The sequence below is a fragment of the Pteronotus mesoamericanus genome, unplaced genomic scaffold (assembly GCF_021234165.1).
Source record: "Pteronotus mesoamericanus isolate MK-2021 breed Mesoamerican mustached bat unplaced genomic scaffold, CSHL_Meso_final scaffold_651, whole genome shotgun sequence".
In the NCBI taxonomy this organism is placed as follows: domain Eukaryota; kingdom Metazoa; phylum Chordata; class Mammalia; order Chiroptera; family Mormoopidae; genus Pteronotus; species Pteronotus mesoamericanus.
The window spans coordinates 39,654,845-39,676,409 of NW_026555325.1; positions in this window are offsets into that span (position 1 = coordinate 39,654,845).

Below are 21,565 nucleotides of genomic sequence, written 5' to 3' on the forward strand. Positions count from 1 at the left end.
CTGCCCCCGTCTATTACTGGGGGTACAAAATTGCTAAGCCGTCCTTGTCTGGTGACAGCACACAATCCCAAATTAACCTAGCTTCCTCAACTCCACCCCAGTAGCAGTAGCCAGTCCAGAGCTGATCCCCTGACCCCCTTTTCTCCCCTTTAGCGTACATCTGCAGGAAACCAAGCTTATAAAAGACATTTCTCTCTCTTTTATGGAGAACAGCATTCCATGATTCCTCTGGGGTGACTTCTCTCACTCCGAGTTGATAAATCTGATTTTGAGAGACTGCAAGCTTCTTCCTGTTGTAGTCTTTGGTTAATTAGACTTAATAGTATAATTATATATCTTAAAGTTCTAACTCTATATATATAAACACCTTTCCTTAAGATAAGTTTCCGATAAATTAAAAATGAAATGTTTAATGAAATGAAACCATAAATGTACTAAAAGAAAATATACATGACTATCAATGTAATTTTTTCTTTTCAGCAAAATAATTGTTTTTCTTTCTAATTAAATGTATTGGAGTGATATTAGTTAAATAAATTCTATAGCTTTGAAGTGTACAATTCTCTGATCCATCATCCGTATATCATATTGTGTGCTCACGTCCCACAGTCAAATCTCCCGCCACCATACATTTGACCTCCTTCCCCTTCTACTCCCCCACTCTCCCTCCCTCTGGTAACCACCATACTGTTGTCTATGGATATGAGTTTTTGTTTGTCTTGCCTGTTAGTGTGTTGCTTTCAGTTTTATATCCTACATATGAGTGAAATCATATGGTTCTTGACTTTTCCTGTCTGACATTTCTTTTAGCCTGATATTCTCAAGATCGATTCATGTCACAAATGGCCGTATATTTCCTTTTCTGGTGGCTGAGTAGTATGACATTGTACATAAGTATCATATCATACATATGTATCACATCTTCTTTATCCATTCATCTAGTGAAGGATACTCCAGTTGTTTGCATATCTTGGCAATCATGAATACTGCTACAATGAACATAGGGGTGCATATGTCTTTGTGAGTAAATGTATTCAATTTTTTTGTGTTGATACCCAGAAGAAGGGTCATATGATATCTCTATTCTTAATTTTTTTTTTAAGGAATCTTCATACTGTTTTCCATAGTGACTGTACCAGTTTACATTTCAAACAACAGTGAATGAGGATTCCTTTTTGCTTGAATGTTTTTTAATTACTAATGTCAGAACCCACAAAGAAAAATGTTGCTAGATTTTATTAAATAAACATTTTACCCATTTGTGTTGGAAAAAATAGAATAAGAAAAATTAAAGGACAAATGAAAAATTGGAAAAATATTTGCAACATATATGCTATAAAAGTACTAAATATATAGTTTATTTCAAGACTTTACCAGTAAAATTTAAAAAATCCATATCTCTACTAGAAAATAGAGGATCAAGCATGAACCTTTCAGCTTACCTAATAATCAAAGAAACATAGATAAGAAAAATGTAATGGATTAAATTGTGTTTCCCACAAAGAAATGTTGAAGTCCCAGCTCCTATTAGTTATGAATGTGACCTTACTTGGAAACAGGGTTTTTGGAGATGTAATCAAGTTAAGAAGGGTTCATTAAGGTGGGCTCCAATCTACTGTGACTACTGTTCTAATATGAAGGTGGGAATTTGGACACAGACACACAGAGAGAATATTGTGTGGCAGCAGAGACAGAGTTTGGAGTGATATGGCTGCAAGCCAAGTACTTGCTCAAGATGGCCAACCATCAGTGGAAGTCAGGAGGAAGCAAGGAAGGGTTCTCTCTTACAAATTTCAGGGGAAGCATAACTCTGCTCACACATAGACTTCTAGTCTAGAACTGTGAGACAATAAATTTCTGCTGTTTTAACCAACCCAGTTTGTGGTACTTTGTTATGGCAGCCCTAAGAACATAATGTAAGCAGTAATACCTTTTTTCAATTTTCAGATAGGTAAAGATTAAAATTACTTTGACACATTTCATACAGGATAAAGTAGAAGTTAGTCTAATATTTTTCTGGAGCAATGTGACATAAATAAACTTTATACATATTGGATCTCCAGTTCTATTCTTTGGAACTCATCCAAAAAATGAGTGGAAATGTGGGGAGAGATGAGTATAAAAGGTGGTCTTTATAATAATGTAAAATTGTAAAAAATATCTGATATTAGCAGGTGGTTAACTACAATGGATTATAATACCACCCTAAAAATTAAAAAGAAGATTTATATTTATTGAAATGGAAATTTGATACTTTTCCAGTGTAAAAACATTCAGAGAATCTCGTCTATGAAACTTGAAAAGATAAAATCCAAAATGTTAATAGTGGTTATTATCTATTATAGTGGCAAAATAGCATACAATTACTTTTTTCTTTTGTCTATATATATTTCCTTAGTTTGTAAAATAGCAAATATGCACTTTTTGATTACATGCAAATTATTGATTCTTTCATTATTTTAATGAATGACAAATAGTTTAAATCATGTACTTTTCCGTTAGAGTCAGTTTGATTTCTTTATTTTTTTTTCCAATTAGGGTACTTAAAACTATGTTAATTATGTTTTCTTCAGGGAAATCAAGATTAAAGTTAGTAAATAAATGTGGCCAATAAATTGAACAAGCAATTTTCACAAGGTGTAATTGCAAAAGCAATTTTATTTTGTCTCTCACAGTCTCTTTAAATCTAATCAGGGGTTATTGTCCCCACCTTGACAACTTGATAAATTTTTTTCTGATTACTCTTAGGTAATAAAAATTACACCTCCCTTCCAAATCTCAATTCAGTGATTTAAGAGATCTGGTCCTAGATAATAATTAAACTTTTGAGACTGACAGGAGGCAGAATCTTAATACAGAAAAATCAGTCTTTCCTTTCTCTTTCCTCATTCGTTATTGTGTGTCTACTTTTCCTTCAGGTTGCTCATGGGAAAAATCTGGAGGTGAAAGGAGAGAAAGAAAGAAGCAGGCGGACAGGGAAGTTATTCCATGATTGGTCCTTTCCTAAGGCTGTTGGTGCTATGTGAGCCTGGTAGATTTTAAAGCTGCCCTTTCTGAGGAGCACAGTCAGGCTTTCTTCAGATGCTCCCACCAGAAACATCCCCTTGCAACCTCCTGAGGGAAACCTGCCTTTCCCTCAGGTTACAGATTTTCCCACCGCACTTGATTGATTGATTGGTTGATTGATTTTTTATTTTTATTTTTTTGCAATTCACTCCTCAAAGTCTTTGCTGTTGGTGTCCTAATAGCTCACATTCTCTAGTGGGTTCTAGGTCATGAAGGTGTATTTTCTTATTCAGCTTCAGGAACAGGAAGCACCTTATTTTAATATTCTTTCCCATGTGCAAGCATACGTAGGTTGTTTATGAAGGGAGGCGGTCTAATGGCAAAGTGCCAGCTTAGGAATCACTGTTGCTATCACTCATATGAGGGCATCCTAGATTCTTTGCATTTTTAAACCCATAAACCTATCTCACTTCCTACACCCCCCAGCCCTCTAGGCTACTAAAAGTGTACTCAGTAGAGTTAGCATTTATTTTACCCTTCTTCCAAATATCATTCTCACTCACCTTACAGTTTCTTACAAAAAGCACTACAGTGTCATAAGAAGCAATGTCTTTAACTAAACTTTCCGGGAGGAAGATGTTGAATCAGGATCCTTGGGATTCATTCTCTCCCTTCACGAGATGGAGGTTCCCTAGGGAGATTTAAAAAACAAAAACAAAAACAAAGACAGATCTTCCTATCTAATCTCCTTGTCCAGTGGACTCTGGGTAAATAGACTAATGCTACTTTGTAGGAGAAACAGGCCCTGTCTCTAAAATACCCTTAGCAGGATATCCCTACCTATAATAAATGGAACCCAGGTTGAATGATGTGGTTCCTTGGAGGATGTCACACAGGCTACAAAACTCTGTGGGGCATAAAATTGAAACATTTTGTAATTTAAAAATGCCCTGCTGTGTGAGCAACCCAAGAGCCTTCCTTTGAGACCTTACCTCTTATCTTGGACTGGAGACCCTGTTGCAGTTGGGAAGAAAGGACCTGGGAGCTGCTCCTGTTGTCCTAGACTTCGTACTCCTTCATCTTAATCTCTTGTAATTATTTAGTAAAGTTTGATATTGAGTAAAATCTTTGAGTCATGTGAATCTGACTTGACAGGCTGATTCTGTGTGTTAAGTCGTTTCTTAAACTTCTTTTAAGAGATTTATCTTTAGTTACCCTATATTAGTAACAATAATCTCTTTTCTGGAAATTTGTTCCTGCTTCCAAAATATGCCATACTGATATATTCTTGACCTTCACTTCAACTTATTCATGGCAGGTATTATATTTCTATTTTAGGAAAAGTATCTATAGGTGCCATTTTGCAATGAACTGATTATGAAAGTTTCCAATATATATTTAATTTGTTATACTCATGGATGTTATTTGAGCAATAAATGACCTTCTCCTAATGGACAGTTATAATTCATCATTTTTTTCACGTTTGTAATTATCTTCTTAAACTTTACAATCATTTTAATTTAAATTTTAACATTTTTTCTTCTTCTTCCCTGATTTTTGAATTTTATTTGTTATTCCTGATTAAGTCCTATACACAAGGCCCTTTCCTTTTTTTGCTTCCATGTCTCTAAGCCTACTCCAGATCTTGCTATCTGCTCTTATCTGGAGATCCTACTCCTCTTCCTGTTGGTGTCCAATGACTATATCACTTTATTTTTCTTTTTTTAGTCTTCTCATTTCCTTCCATTTTTAATTCTAATAATTTATTTTTCCTTATGTAGACTCTCCTTCAGGAACAAATCACTGAACTAACTTAATTCAGTTGATACCACTATCCCCAACAACCACCAAAATGCTAAATGATTGCAGAACTGGCATTCAGTTTTTGCCAAGTCTAATTAAAAACTAAGGTCCATTAGCTGTGAAATAAATTCAAGACATATTCACAGCACTGTTCTGGAAATTGGAGGGTACAAAGATTGTACTCTAATGATTGTAGTAAGAATTGTACCATGTACAAGCACAAAGGGAAAATAGAAGAAATAGAAAATACTGTGGTTGGAGCAGAGAGGAATTAATTTCATTTTTATTAGGAAAAAAGGGGAAAGCACTCATGTAAGAAATGTCACTTCAGCACTGAGTCTTGACACATGGTGTTGAGTAGTGTATTAGGGTCATACAGAGAAATAGAAAATATATTCTGTCCAGAAGGTATCCAGCCATGTAATATGAAAAATAGACATTTACTGAAGAAGAAACAAGATACAAGAAACATCGTATATAGAACAATGACACCTCAGTCACTTTCGAAGCAGGCACCTTGGGACCTCACACAGTTCTCCTGGTGGCCATCAGCTGCCCCATCATATTTTCCTGAATCTCACGGATGTCTGAAATCTCTTCGTTTTCAAAGGTGATTTCAGTTTTGGGAAAAGCCAGAAGTCACAGGGCACCAAACACCAAATCTAGGCTTTATGGGGGGCTGAATCACCTGGGTGATTTGATGTTTCACCAAAAAACTGCATGAGATGAATAAGTTGGTGCATTGTTGTGATGAAGCTGCCAATCACCAATTGCCCATAGCTGCAGCCTTCTGAATCACCTGAATATTTCTGCAGAAGAATGTTCAAGTAACATGCAAAATTTGATGCAGATTCATTGCTGTACTCACTCAGTCATATTGAATGTAATGGCCACAAAGTACACATGTTCACTCTAAGGTGTCTACCACCCCCACTGACTAGTACAGGGAAGTCATCATTGTTCACACATATGCATCTCAGTCCACTCTTTTTGGCTGCCAGGTTACATGGATGTCACATAAACCATTCTTATTATATTAACAATGGTTCGACTTTTTCTGGACAGATCTTCTATGTTTACACATGTATTTATATGTATGTGTATATGAGATTTTTCATAATGAATCAGCATATGTGAAATCTTATGATCTGTCATTTGCAAGCTGGGACCAAAGAAAACTGGTGACGTAAATTCTAGTTCAAGTTCAAAGACCTGAGAACTAAGAGCACCCATAGTGTAACTTTCAGTATAAGAGCAGAAGACTAATGTCTTAGCTCAACATTTAGGCAGAGAGGGAGAATTCAACCACTTACACTTTCTTATTCTACCTGGACACTTAGTGGGTTAGATGATAACCACCACCACTGGGGAGGGCTGTCTGCTACTTTATTGATCCACCAATTCAAATACTAACCTCTTTTAATACATCCTCACAGACACACCAGAATTAATGTTTAACCAAATATCTGGGCATCCCCAGGTCCAGTCAAATTAACACATGGAATTAATCCTTATAGAGTTTAAGGGTAAAATAAAGTAGAAGGAGGGGGAAGATAAAAGCATGCCAGACTGAGTGATTACCTGGATATTTAAGGGTCCTTAGATTACTTTGCAAAAAAATTGGTCTAGGTTTACACATGTTAGTTCTTTTTTTTTTTATTTTTGCATTTATATTATTTTTATTGTATTTTTCCACTACCATTTAGCACCTTTATACTCCTCTCCCCTCCCCACTGCAAACAGCACACTGCTGTCCATGTTCATGAGTCCTTTTTCTTTTTTGCTCAATCCCTCCATCCCCAACCCTCCCCCCACCTTAGCTGCCATCCTGCTCTTTGAGACTATCTCTATTTTGCTTGTTAGTTTAGTTTGTTCATCTGCATAGACACTTCTCCAAAGAGGGCATGCATATGGCCAACAGACATATGAAAAGATGTTCTAAGTCACTCACCGTCAGAGAAATGCAAATTAAAACCACAATGACATACTATCTTACACCTGTCAGAGTGGCTATCATCATTCAATCATCAACCAACAAGTGCTGGTGAGGATGTGAAGAGAGGGGAGCTCTTTTGCACTGTTGATGGGAATGCAGACTGGTGCAGCCACTGTGGAAGCAGTATAGAGATACCTCAAATAATCAAAAATGGATCTGCCTTTTGACCCAGCAATCTCACTTCTGGGAATATATCTGAAGGAATCCAAAACACTAACTCAAAAGAAAATAAGCACCCGTATGTTCATTGCAGCATTACTTACAATAATGAAGATATGGAGGCAGCCCAAGTGTATATCAATAGATGAGTGGATAAAACAACTATGAGACATTTACACAATGGAATACTACTTGGCTGTAATAAAGATGAAAGTTTTACTCTTTGCAACAGTGTGGATGGAAGGACCTGGAGAACATTATGCTAAGTGAAAGAAGCCAGTCAGAGGAAGAAAAATACCATATGTTCGTTCTTTTGAATCAGGAAAAAAATTGATGACTCTTTAAACATGATTTCTATGTGAAGTATAACTACTCTGAGTATTTGAATAGTCATTGAATCAAGAACACTTTTTGTTGGGTTTGGGGGAGTTATATTAGTAAAAGAGTTTGCAAATGTTCTTGCAAACACAACCTCATTTCTTCTTTTCTCTATAGGCAGCCAACATTTACTTATCAAGAATTTACTAAGGTAAATAATTTATTCAACAGAGTTTTCTACCAACAATTCCTTTTAATATGATAATAGGTCAAAAGCTTATAGATTCTTGAACATTTTCTTCTTCTTATTCAGTACTGAGTTGGGACATCATCAAAAAGCTTTATCAACAAAACATCTATAGGCCAGAAATACATTTCTTTGCTAAACAAGAAACAAGTTGTCAGTAAATAAAGATTATAGATAGACTTAGAACGATGACTCTTCTCTAAGATGCTTTACTTTCTGTCTCCCTGGGTAGAATGCAGGCTCCATGAAGTCAGAGATTCTTGATGGTTTTGGTTAATGATGTAACTCTCCAATGCCTAGAACTCTTTCTGACACATTTTAAATGCTAATAATTATGTCTTGGATGAATGACTAAATTAATTTTATTCATTATAAAATCTCTGTTGACATATTTTGCATGCTAAATTATGAAGGTAGTATTTTGACTTTATTTATTTATTTATTTATTTATTTCATTCTTATTTATTCTATTACAGTTGTCCCAGTTTTTCCTCCTATGCCCTCTCCTCTGTCCCACCTCACCTCCTGCTCCCACAGCCCATCCCCATATTGTTGTCCATGTCCATGGGTTGTTCATACATGTTCTTTGACTATTCCCTTCCCCTTCTTTTCAGCATTCCTCCCTTCCCCTTTCCTCTGGAAGCTGTCAGTCTGTTCCTTGTTTCTATGTCTCTGGTTCTATTTTGCTCTTTAGTTTATTTTATTCATTAGATCCCTCTTGTATGTAAGATCATATGGTATTCATCTTTCACTGACTGGCTTATTTCACTTAGCATAACAGGCCCCAGTTCCACCCATGCTGTCACAAAAGGTAGCGATTGCTTCTTCTTTCTTTCTGCTGCATAGTATTCCACTGTGTAGATGTTCCATGGTTTTTTAATCCATTCATCTACTGATGGGCACTTAGGCTCTTTGCAACACTTGGTTATTGCAAATAACAGTGCTATGAATATTGGGGTGCATAAGTTCTTTTGAAATGGTGTTCTAGGATTGTTAGTGTATTCTCAGCAGTGGAATCACTGGATCAAAAAGGCAGTTCCATTTTTAATTTTTTGAGGAAATTCCATACTGTTTTCTACCAGTCTGCATTCCCACCAACAGTGCAGTAGGGTTCCCATTTTTCCATTTCTCACTAACACTTGCTGTTTGTTGATTTATTAATGATAGCCTTTCTCACAGGTGTGAGGTGACATCTCATTTTGGTTTTAATTTGCATCTCTCTCATGGCTCGTGATATTGACCATTTTTTCATACGCATATGGGCCATCTGTAGGTACTCCTTGAAGAAGTATCTACTCATGTCCTTTGCCCATTTTCTAATTGGAATTTTTGGTCTTCTTGGTGTTGAGTTGTGTAAGTTGTTTGACTTTTTATTATATTATACAACAGGGAAAATTATTCAGTTTTGTAAAAGATTTGTAGTTTCAAATTTTGCAATGCGTTTGGTATAAAAACCATGTTTCAAAGATGGAAACTATTTCTTAAAATTTAAAAAATATTTTAAGAAAATCAAAATATAGCAGAATTTTTCCATCTTGCTTTCTGACAGGGGTATTGATGTTGTAATAATTAGAAATTTCATTAGTGACCATATGGCCAAATGATCTCACAATGGACCTTTGAATTGATTTGCATTTTCATTATAACTCTTCTTCTAAATTGTATGTATTATGTTTGATCATTTTCGTACTCACAAAAGAATTGGAGAATTCTTGTTTTATTGATGAATAATAATCTAGTGAGTTAAAACATTTTAAATTTAGAATGCATGTACCACTTAAATTCCACCTACATAGTATGTGCATTCCAAATATAAAGTGTTTTAAATCACTAGATTATTAACAAAAATAAAAGCAAAACCACTCTTCAGGAAGTTCTGGAATGAGTGCTGCCCAGCAGAGTGTCCCATATCAGGCCAAAACAGTTAGTTTTTTATACCTTTGGCTCATTCAGTGACTGGATATGGGTTGCCTCAAGAAGGGTGGGGCCTTGTGTCCTGCAGCCTTTACAGCTGAGGCCGGCTTTAACAGCAATATGTGCCAGAGACCATCTGCTGATCATATTCCCTGCGGCAGGGTAGCCTGTTTTTCTCTGAAGGAAGATCTGTTTTGCATATCTCAGTGTATACTACAAAAAATCTGGATTGTTAACCAGAGCTCAATAGCCAGGTGTTGGTGGATGGTTGCTTTAAGACCTGAATTTACTTTTCACTCAAGCAACCTTTACTGGGGTAAGGGTTGTATTCTGGGAACAGAGATTGAATTGTGAGCTGAAAGCATAAAGTCATAATCCAGGTTGCTGAAGCACTGAGCACTATTGACTTTCCATACCACTAGAAGTTGCATTCTTCTCCTCAAAGGGATCACTGATCTCAACAGATATATGGGCCAGCAAGGTTATTACTGAAACCAATGGATAGAAAAGCATTAAAATTTTCAGAACAACACTGCAATATACTAACAGCCATTGAATTGCACTCTTTAAATTGATGAATTGTAGTATATGTGAGTTGTATCTTAATGAAGTTTTTTTAAAAATAGTTTATTTTTTATAGTATTTTTCTGTTACCTCTTATCCCCCTTACACCGTCTTCTACTTCCACCCATACCCTGCCCTGGCACAATCACACAACCACCACACTATTGTCTGTATCCAGAGTTATTTTTTTTCTTTTTCTTTTTTTCTCAATCCCTTTACCCCGACCCCCAGAGTAGTTAGCCTGCTCTCTATCTATGAGTCTGTCTCTATTATTTTTGTTAGTTAAGCTTTTTCATTAGATTTAGATTTCACATTTATGTGAAATCATATGGTAGTTGCCTTTCTCTGACTGGTTTATTTCACTTAGCATAGTGTTCTCCAGGTATCTCCATACACTATCATGTCATTTCAATGAAGTTTTAAAAATTTTTTTGTAGAACAAGTTTTCTAGTTATCATCTTTTTAACAATTTAATCTTTACTGTGTGTGTTCTTTTTACACTACCTAGTTATCATCTCTTAATAGTGAAAAATGAAAATCATGTCCTATCTGGCTCTCTAGAGAAGTTGTCATAGCCTCAGTTAATTGCCTCATTTCTGTTTCAAAGGAAGGCTGGTTCTTTCATATTGAGTAAGCCTTCTGGTTATATGGGGTGGGGCAAAAGTTGGTTTATAGTTGTTCATGTGGAAAATAATACACACAGTAATAAATAAATATAATACAATAATAAGTTCTGTTCGTGTACTCACAACTTTAAACCTACTTTTTCCCCACCCTGTGTTGTACAAGGATTCAGGTAAGGTGAAGAGGGAAGTCATACTAAAGGGCCTGGTATTTTTGGCAATTCTCTCTTTGGGAGACAGTTTTCCAACAATTATTTTAAGTATTAAAATAGATGTGATAATTTATATCCTGTGCTGGCAAAGAGGGTTAATACAAATACATTTGTTTGTATGCTAGTCTTTTCTAAGGAGCTTCCTGGAAAGTTGATCTTTTCCAAAGTAGCTTCAAAGGACCTATTCTGAGTTCCTTAAAGATAATGCAAACATTGACAGATACTTTAAGATTGTGTATTCATTGAGTTATCATTCATTCAAAAAGCATTCGTGTGTATATACTAAATGCTGGACGTGAAGATGGCCACTATGAGTATAGAATTGATTGGTATTTCCTTGCTTAACTAAGGGAAAGATATGAGAACTTAGAATTATAGTATATTTTGCTGTATTCTGTAGTACATGCTTGGAGAAGGTGCTATGAGAATAAAAGGAGATCTTTATGCTTTTTTGTTTAAATGACTTGTAATGAAATTCTTGCTTGCAAAAATTGTATGGGTTACGAAACTTACATGGTTTCTTACTAGTATTTAGCCTTTTTTTCCTTTCCTTCACTTTCCAGTCTCCCTCTGGGTTCTTTTAGCTCTCTTTAAGAAACACAAAATCTGCTTATAGAAAAATATACCAACCTAGGTACATACTGTTATGAAAATACAAAACTAAGTAACCAAAAGTAAAGGCAAGGATATTATTCTAGTAACTGCTTCTGATTAACTCCTCGTTGAACTGCTGTTATCTTTAGGAAAGTATGCATGCCAAACACTTTAGCAAGAGCCTGGCACCAAATGTGCTCACTACATTTAGTGAGAAATATTTTTAAGGGTTCTGGGGGAAAACTTCTGATTTGGTGTCTGAGAAGATTTATCTGGAGGTATTGAGGATTAAAAAATGTTAGAACGGGAAAAAAACTTACAGAACCATCATTTGTATTCTAAGAAACACCCAGTTTCTAATAGAGGCAGAGAGGGGTTCTAGGACTTGTTGGATAAGAACATAGGATTTGGACCATGGAGGGCTTTGGCTCTACACAAGGCACATCATACTGAATCCTCACACCCCTGTATAGAGCTGCCTTCATCCCGGTTGGCATAGCAGCTGATGGCCTGTGCCAGCAGTGGAAGTAATTCTTATTAGGGATTTTACAAAATGACTCAGACCTGGCCCTGACCAGAAGTATCTAATTTCAATTCCAATGTGATTTGTGATCTAAAACTTTGCATAAAAATAGCATCAACTGCTTCAACAGTACAGGAATAATTATTAATAGCTTTTTGGATAGATGTTAAAGTACTCATTGTGGATGGCACGTATGATTTATTTCTCTTTTCTTATTGAATATGACCTGTATTTAATAAAATCTATTTCTCTCTGGTCCTGACCACAGATACAATACTTATATAATGCAGTGTAATGTGGCTCACAGCCACCAAGGGCTGTAAATAATGCACCTCAGTCAAACACTGTGATCAGGTGGCCTGTTGTGAACCAGTCTGACAGCAGCTGCAGGCTATTGCTATTCAGTGGTTCAGCATATGGGAGGGAGATGCCAAGATTTCCCTGGGCAAACCAACAGGCTGAAGCTAGGATCTGTGGCCAGTAGTCATTATTTATTATGAAAGTTTAATGGATGTAGAGTTAGATTAGATAGAAGAGAACATTAATTAACAACCACATATACCACTTTGAAAATTGATTATTATAGTTATCAAAATTTTATAAAAAAGGATATTATGTTTTGCCTCAAGATCTTGCAAACCGATTATGTCTATGGCCTAAGGTTGTGAGAGTAGAACTGGGTCCGCATCTGGTCTTTTTCTGAATTTGCAAAAACCCCAAGACAAGAAATGCAACATAAGAGCATATACAAATTGACTTTGCTTTGTGTGGTCATTACTATCAGATAGGAGTTAATTATAAGTTTTGGGACATACACAATTTAAAATATGATTATGACCTATAGAGGACAGACTTTATGAAATCAACTCTTCTGATATTCTGAGACTTACCTTAGAATCTACATAGTCCTCAGGCACAAGATTTATAGTTCCTGAGTATGATTTTCTCCTTTTGGTCTGATTACTTTGTCATTTACCCAATGTGATGGTACCTTGACATTTTTGCAGACTCTCCCTTTGAGGAAGATTTGCCATACTTTTGGATGTGATAAGTGACTTCTTTAAAAATAATAATATCACAAATATTTTGAGGATAATAACTACTTGAAAGTTGAAGGAAGAAAATTCAAACTTACTTTCATAGTTTTTAAATGATCATTTCTCCTAAGTATTTAAGAAGTAGATAAGAAAACAAAGATTGTTAGATAAATGTGCTTTACATACCTTTCTGATTTACTTCAAGTATTATTATTATGTATTCTAATATTTTCCATTCTAGTTAATCATTTGAAGACACAATGAACTATTTTTTGCCATATATTTATATTTGGCTAGAACTTTAAAGTATGAGATTTATAAATAGTGTGATAGAACCTCTGCTATCTAGATTGTGTTGGAGGGAGAGAATTAAGGTATTAAATGCTCTGGGTCCTTAAGACAATTTGTCATGATTTCACTTTTCTCTCTCTGCTTTTAATTCATCGTTAGCCCATCCCAAAGTTCCCATCCTTCTCTGCCTTCAGCTCCAATTTGTTTTCACGTTGCTCCCTGTTGCTGTCCCATCTTCCTTTCTCTTTGTCTTCAGCCCTGATCCCAACTCTGTTCTCACCCTCACCCTTCTTCCTCCCTCTGGCCCCAGCCACAATTCAAAAATTTTCAGGTTTCAGTGGACATAAAAAGTGCTGGAGAGCTAGGATTGAGAGTACCTGCTTCATTTTTTCTTTAAAATCAACCAGTAGAACTTGGAAAAAGAAAAAAGAACATTTGTTTTTGCCCAGTGTATATGCTATTTATATCCATCTTTATTGCACCTTGTTCACGTACAGTGAAAAGTTAATGACACTATTAGAAAAACAAGTGGAATAGACCAGTTCAAAATTTCCATTTGTTAAATTGGTAAATAGAAGTTAGTTAAGTTTCTATTGAAATGATAAAATAATCTTGAAACCTGAAAAGTTGGTGTGCATGCTGCCTGTCACTACCAAAACCAATAAGCAGAAACAGGGATTGAATCTTCATGGACACTTTATTCAGATGGCTGGTGATCTGAGAAGATGGTGGGTATGAACTCCTACAGATCATATTAAATTCCATTTTAAACCAACTCTTTTTATAAGGAAAAGAAAAGTGTTGATAAGGGGTTTGGAATTCAAGGGAAAAAAGTGTAGGTAAGGGATTTGGAATTCAGGAAAGAGGTTAATCAGATAAAAGCTGAAGTCCAGCAATTTCCCTAACATCCTTACATCTGCTGACCCTTGATTTTCTTTATCTGTGTCCTGGGCAGTGGACTGCCTCTCCCTGGAACACAATGGCTCAGGTACCACCTTGATTGCTTATGGTCTCTTCTGGAGTGCAAAGGCCAATTGCTTGTGGTGTTCTGGGGTCAAGGTGGGACGTACCTTCTGTTCCTGAAACCATAGCTTTTTACATGCATTAACTACTAGGCTTATTAACTATTACCTTAAACTAAAATTTTCCAACTCTTGAGTCCCCCATTGGAATAGTCCCTCATTCCTATACTACATTTTTTTTTTGTAAGTGTTTTGTGATTGTCATACCGTGTGGAGACTGTTAACTGCAAATCATTCTTTGACCTTTTTACAGTGTGTTAGGGTACTGCTCTATAATGAACCAAGTAAGAAAGTTTTTGGTTAAACTGTATGTTAGATAAAAATTATATTCTCACTGAGGAACACATAGATAGAAATCAATTTTTTTCTATGTTAATCAAAGGTGAATTTTAGAAAATCATTTTCCAAAAGATTCCATGACCCAGTTTTTTAGAAATGTAGATATTTATATATAAGCTTTGAATGATATTAGGTACTATTAACTCAAAAATAAAACATCAATATTGCCATGAAAACCTTAAGAAGTCACATTACAGAGTTTATTTTTCTATTAACAGTGAGGGCTTTGGCTTGAAGAACATTTTGCTAGAAGTAATGATTGATGGTTTTACTTATCATCATGTATTTCTAGACTGTGTTTATGGGTGGTATATTTATAGGCTGTAATGTGAATGAAGTAAAATGACACCCCAGTTGTGGGCTAACCTTTTAGAATATGTATTATTTAATTCTAATTCTTAATGTCACAATAGTTGATCACTTACCCTACTGACATTTTAATGAGTTTTATAGTCATTTATTAAAATAAGTTTTATTTTGTTGGTTTTTTCCAACTATAAAGCAAAGACTTATTCTGTTCTTTCTCTTTATTTAATTTCCTCACTTCAGGTGAGGATGTACAGAGACTGGAAAAAGCCAAATTCTCACTGTAATTTCCTGTTTTCTTTAAAAACTCCTCCCACATCAGCTGCCCATTACTGGAATATTCAAACCATGTTTTATGTGATGGTCACACAGAGTCCATACTGAAGTTAAAGCCAAGCTTGTGTAATAGCAGCAAAAATTAATGTAAAGTGTGCTAGCATTGTTCTGAATTTATCACAGTTCATAGAAAGGGGAGACATGCTAACTATACATTAACATATTTTTTCATTGAGCTCCATGCCTAAAAGGTGCTCAAGATTTGGATATAATAAAGAAAGAGTAAGAAGCTCATTAAAGAGTCCATGATCTCTTGATCTTCTGTATCCTAAAATCACACAGTTTTGGAAAGTAAGCATTTTGCTAGAGCACTAGAAATTTTTCCACATGTGGTGTGTATTTGTCATGTTCATGAACACCTGTGTCTTACGGCTGAAGGGATTTAGTCAATGCCAACACCTAATGAAGGGAGAAAGATTTGGAGGAGCTGCTGAGGGGAGCCCTCCAGCAGGGTGGAGAGGTACTCATGTTTTGGAGCTAGACAAAACAAGTTCTCTGGCTCCGATACTTTGGGCATGTTATATAGTCTCCCTGTATCTTGATTTTCTCAGCTGTAAAATGGGAATATAATAAGTGAATCTTACGAGGCTAATATTAAATTAGAGAATTCAGGGAAAGTGCTGAGTACAGCATCTTGTCTATATGTGAGTTATGGCAATATCAGTAATAGTAACTATAAATATCATTGTTATAATTTTAGGTATTGCTACCTTTATTATAGCATAGTTTTGCCTCGTTAATAAGGTTCCTAGTTAAGGCGTCTTGATTCCAGACATGGAGACATGATTTAGATAGTCACACCTCTTTATCACTTCACAAAAGGAGTTCGAGGACTTTTTAAAAGAAACTACAATGAAGGTTTCAGCACCAATATGTTCAATATTTAGTTGGAACATACACAAGAATATATGTAGTATATAGGTCCTTAGTTATTATGTAAACTCTATATCATACTTTCTCTATCAGATATCAGCAGAGGAGAGTTTCTTCAGTGGTTTTCAAAGTGTGGCTCCCAGGTCAGCAGCACCAGCAGTGCCTGGGAACCTGTTAGAACCTGGCCCCCACCTCAGACCTGAATCAGAAACTATGGGGTGCGGCCCAGCAAGCTGTATTTGAACAAGCCCTCCCAATGATTCCGATGCACATGAAAGTGTGGGAACCACTGCTTTAGTGTTTCCAGCAACAGGAGGCTGGAAATACTGATGGTTGTTATGTAGAAATTATATGAGAAAAGATCCTTTTAATTAATGAGGTAATCCCTGTTTATAGTATTATACTGAGAGCCCAAATATGGCAAAACCAAACCAAACCAGAAAACCTGAAGGTGGGCAAATTTAAGAGACAGAAAGGTAATGATTACTTCTGAAAGAAGGGCTAAGTGTTTGAAAAATCCTTACTGTTGAAGGCTGCCTCTGGAATTATGTTATGGTAGCAAAGGCAACACTCTTCTTGCATAAAGTGGAACTAAAATAGAGTGGTATCTTGGTACTTATCATAGTTAATTCATTCAAGAACTCATAAAGAGTGCTGAAACCGATAATACTGAACTGTTCACGAGCTACCATGAGACCAACATGTCAACCTCTGTTTCATCACAAGAGAGGGGCACTGAGTGGTAAGCAAGTGCCTAGTGCTGAAACATTTTTTTCTTGTCAAAATGGGACCAGTATGGAGTTTGATGAGTTCTGAAGCTGATGAGTACAAAAGTATGACTGTAGTTGGTTTCTTAGCTCATATTCCTTAGTTTCTTTGATTTAACTTTTATTGTATTGTTTTTAAACTTTATTTATTTTTAGAGAGAGGGGAAAGGAGGGAAAAGAGAGAGAGAAACATCAATGTGAGAGGAACATCAATAGGTTGTCTCCCACACATGCCCTGACCAGGCCGAACCCACAACACAGGCATGTGCCCAGACCAGGAGTAGAACCAGCAACTTTTCGCTTTGCAGGAAAATGCTCAACTGAGACACACTAGTCAGGGCTGATTTAACTTTTAAAGGATTGCAGTCAATTTAAAGTATTTTAAAATCAAAATAGATATTAGAAAACTGGTAGAGAAAATGAACAGATAGTGGATGCGTTAAAGAAGCCGTAAAATTTTAGTCAAGGCTGAACATGGATAGAAATTTTTAGAACATGAGTCTCGAGATTAGGCACTATTTAGTCCTCATTTCAGCCCTACCTAATTAAATTACCTGTGCATTTTTCTAAATGGAGAAATAATTGGTCCAAAACGTCAGTGTAGTTTCATGAGAAGAGCCTATTCTTTAGAAATAAAATAGACTTGGGTTTGGGTCTCATTTACTAGCTATTTGACTTTAGGCAAGTTATTTAAATCTCCAAGAACCAGGTTTTTAGTCTAAAAAACAGAGCTAGTGACGCTTACTCTTTACAATTGTGTGTCCCAAAATGGGGCGGGGGCAGTGCCGTCCTTTGGAGAGAGTATTTGGTGGTCACAGGACTGGGAAAGATGGTAGCACCTAGGGAGCGAGGGTCAGGGTGCTGGGCGTCCTGCAGTGTGAAGGGCCTTCCTGCCATGGGTGACTGTATCTTGCCTTGAACTAATTTTCAGAGCCCCCAAGGTATTCATGTCGGTGCAAATCCTCTTCAAATTATCTAGCCTATAACCTGTGTTTTGCATACAAATACAATTTTTTGTTGGTTCTGGAGTTTTTTTTGCATGGTTTTAAAATACACTAAATTTCCCAGGGATGCAAATTTCTATCACATACATTGCGAGCAGATTTTGTTTTGTTTTTGCTTTTTTTTATCAAAAGCTGTTCACCCTTTTGGGGAAAAAAAATCAGATAGCCAGCAACAACTCTATGCATGATATTTGATCGTCAGTAAAACAGCCTTATCAGAACTATTTGAGGAGGTTGTAGTCACAGAGATCCTACATATGGGTGCAAACCACTGACTGCCTTCTTGAGTCTTCCAGAGTAAGTGTGCTTGGGCATTTCCTCACTCAAAGAAAGTAATTGTAATATAGTAATGAAAAAATTACTTTACTATAAATTACTTTTTAATTTTATATTATATCTAGAATATATTAATTTTTAAATAATTATGAGTATAGGTACATTATATTAGCTATGAATTTTATTTGAGGATAGTAAATGTGGAATGACACAATATTGTTCTGAAAAGGAGATGTTAGATTTGAAGGCTGGGTCTGCTTTAAACTTTTAGGAGGATTAGAAGAAGCAATGTTAGTAAGTGGTTAACATAATATCTTAGCACGGTAAGCATTTATATGCAGTAGCTATTATTATTGTAATAAGGAGGCTGTGGCACTAGTGAGATTGGTTTCCACTGTAGGTCAGTGTGGGGTGGCTATTCACAGGCCAGAAGCCTGTTTCTCGCCTGGGAAGGCAGGCCTGGCCATCCTGAGGCTGGGCGTATGCCCATAGGGACCTCTGTATCAGTATGATGGTGAGAACTGCGCCGTGACTGGTTCAGCCATCTGGTTGCTTGTGCAACTCCCTCGAGTGTTGCAGGTGTTCCTTCTCACAGTCTCTGCATTACTAGAACAAATTATTGAAGGACAGGGAGACTCAAGCAGAGTTTTAGAAAGCAGGCGGAGCTATCAAGTTTTGGAATGACTACAGGGGCCTGAAGTATGTGCCATTGTAATGGGTATATAACCGTGACACATTGGAATGGTTCAACAGGAACCCTACCACTATACCTGATTCCCATTTGTCTCTTGAATTGTCACTGCTTCCTAGAACTAGATATCAGAAGCAATGTAGTCAATAAAATAAATGAATAAGAATTTAGACACTTCATGGGCTAGAGGATATCCCCAGATATGCTGACATTATTCCCAGATGCTAAAGCCAGCTGTTATAAAACAATTTCATAAGAACTAATGATGTACCATGTGCAACAGTAGATACACTGTTGGTCAATGTAAAAAAAAATTCTCTTTTTGTGTATATATAAGCTTGTTAAAAAGAACAGATTGAAATCCTTAAGAAGATGTCTGTGTATTTTTATGCCATGGCAAGGAAACAGTCTAGATAATGGTTCTTGAGACAATTACAACTATCCACCAAGGAGTAGGCACTTGATTGTTAATACTGACTGGCCAGAATAATGTGAAAAATATTAAGGGAGCATATAAATAATTTTGATGATGATGATGATATTACATAAATAATTAGATGCAGGGTGATACAGTGTTCTAGGTTGTCATATACTGAAATAATAATTGGCCAGTGAATAGTATTAATCAATATGAGACCTAGATATTTATACCTGAAATGCTTTTAAAATTTAACAAGGTAAAAGTATGACCTGGAAGGACATACTTAGACATCTGTATCTGAGAATAGGCAGACCAAAAATTAAGGATGATTCTGTCCCAGAAGCCACTTTCACCTTTGAGGTTTGTTTGACTAGGACACTTCAAAAAGTGGAAATACGTACTGACATTTAGGAATACACAGGCTTTCAAAATTCTGTCAATTCTGCCATAACATATCTGGGTAGTAGAAATGTTCCCTTCTCTGTGCCTTTCAGTAGAAATAAAAAGCCTAGGGAATTTCTTTAAGGACTATTCAGCTTGTTTCCTTTGACTCTCAACTTGTCATATAAAATATGTTCTTCCCTTTGTAAATGTGTATTTTTCCTGAAAGCTAATTCTGTGTAAAGCACATTCTGGATGGTACAATCTGTAGTTTGTTTCTGGCTCAGAAAGGAATGGACATGATTCCAAATGGGACTCCAAGTCTCCACACTCATAATTGAAATATATACTGTACATGGTCCCCTTGCCTTCAACATTAATACCCATCTGCTGAAATGGCAAGGTGCCTGCTCTCTGGTTGATTGGATGGATGCCCTGGAGCACAGGTGCCTGGCAATGATGGGTTTAGAGAAACCCCTGACATAACATTGTTCGTGACATTTCTGCTGCAGGATATCTCTCCTGGGTAGGTGTTATGCATAGGTCTTTCTCTTCCTGTTTGATGCCATGACTCCTGCTGGATGTCTTCAGAAATTTCTGTTAATTGTGAAAAGCAAAGGCTCAGAGCAAGGTGACATTTAAAAAGTAATAATCATAATATTTTGATTCTTGAGGTTTTACTTACAAGTTAAAAAAAAAATCTTCTGTCTTTGAAGATCCTAAAAACCAACTTTTTAAAGCCAGAGTGTTCTTTCAGGTATGATTTATTCATCACTTGCATTTTATGGCCCATGAAAGTTGGTAATATAAAGCCAAAAGCTGCCCTGCAGTGGTATACGTTCAGCACTGTTTTGAGCTGTGCGTGTTAGAATTTCAAAATAAATGGTCATTGTTTGGTTTTCTCATGATAAAAGCTATTGTGACAAAACAAAACAAAGCCCACCTTTTTAAATCTATTAACCATTACTATTTTTCTTTTCTCTGGTTATTTCTCTTGAATGGAAAGACCCCATTGAGATGGATAGAACACACTCTGCTTAATTCCTTAAGGGTCAGGTGTGGCAGTACCAAGAAACCCCATGCATTATCCTAACTCTGGTTTTCCTAATTCTAAGCCTTTAGGAGAAGGTAGAATTTTCAAAGATTAGACTAAATATTTGGGATGAATAAGGGAAAGGGTAAAGGGTTTCTTAAACCTAATTTGCAATATAGAAAACAATTTTCTTAGGCTGGGGGAAAGAGAGATGGGGAAGCAGAAATGAGATATAAATTTGTTAATAGGCCTTAGAGGGTACATCATCTGTGTCCAACTCTTGGGCAGAGCCTAGAGATAGTATAAGACTTCAAAGGAGAAATGACCATGAGCTTCCTATTAATAGTTGTGAGCCATGGAAAACTTTGCAGAGAACCCACGCCTCAGGTTCACTGAGGTGACAGTTACTCCAGGGTTTAGACCTTATTTTGTCCTGAAGTGTTTCAAGGATCCAAGAACCTGTACCCCTTTCCTTCATGTCTTATGGATTGACTACATGTAAACCCTCTTGCACTATAATACAACCTTAAGAAGAATAGAAATCAAAATTTCACTTAATGGTATTTATTCTGTCTTTGGAGGCTTGCAATTGATTTAAGTTGTTATAGAATATAAAGTTATATTTCTAGTTCATCCGAGAATGTGTTCTGAGATTCAATTAATTAATCATATATTGTGAATCATTCTAGAAAAAAATGTAAGGACTATTGCAAGCCTTTCGGAAATTTCTTTGCTACTTGGGATCCATTTTGTTGAAGGCAGTGTTGATGTAATGTCCTCCGTTCAGATGGGGGTACAGATTGCCTGCATTGCCCCCTCTGTCCACTAG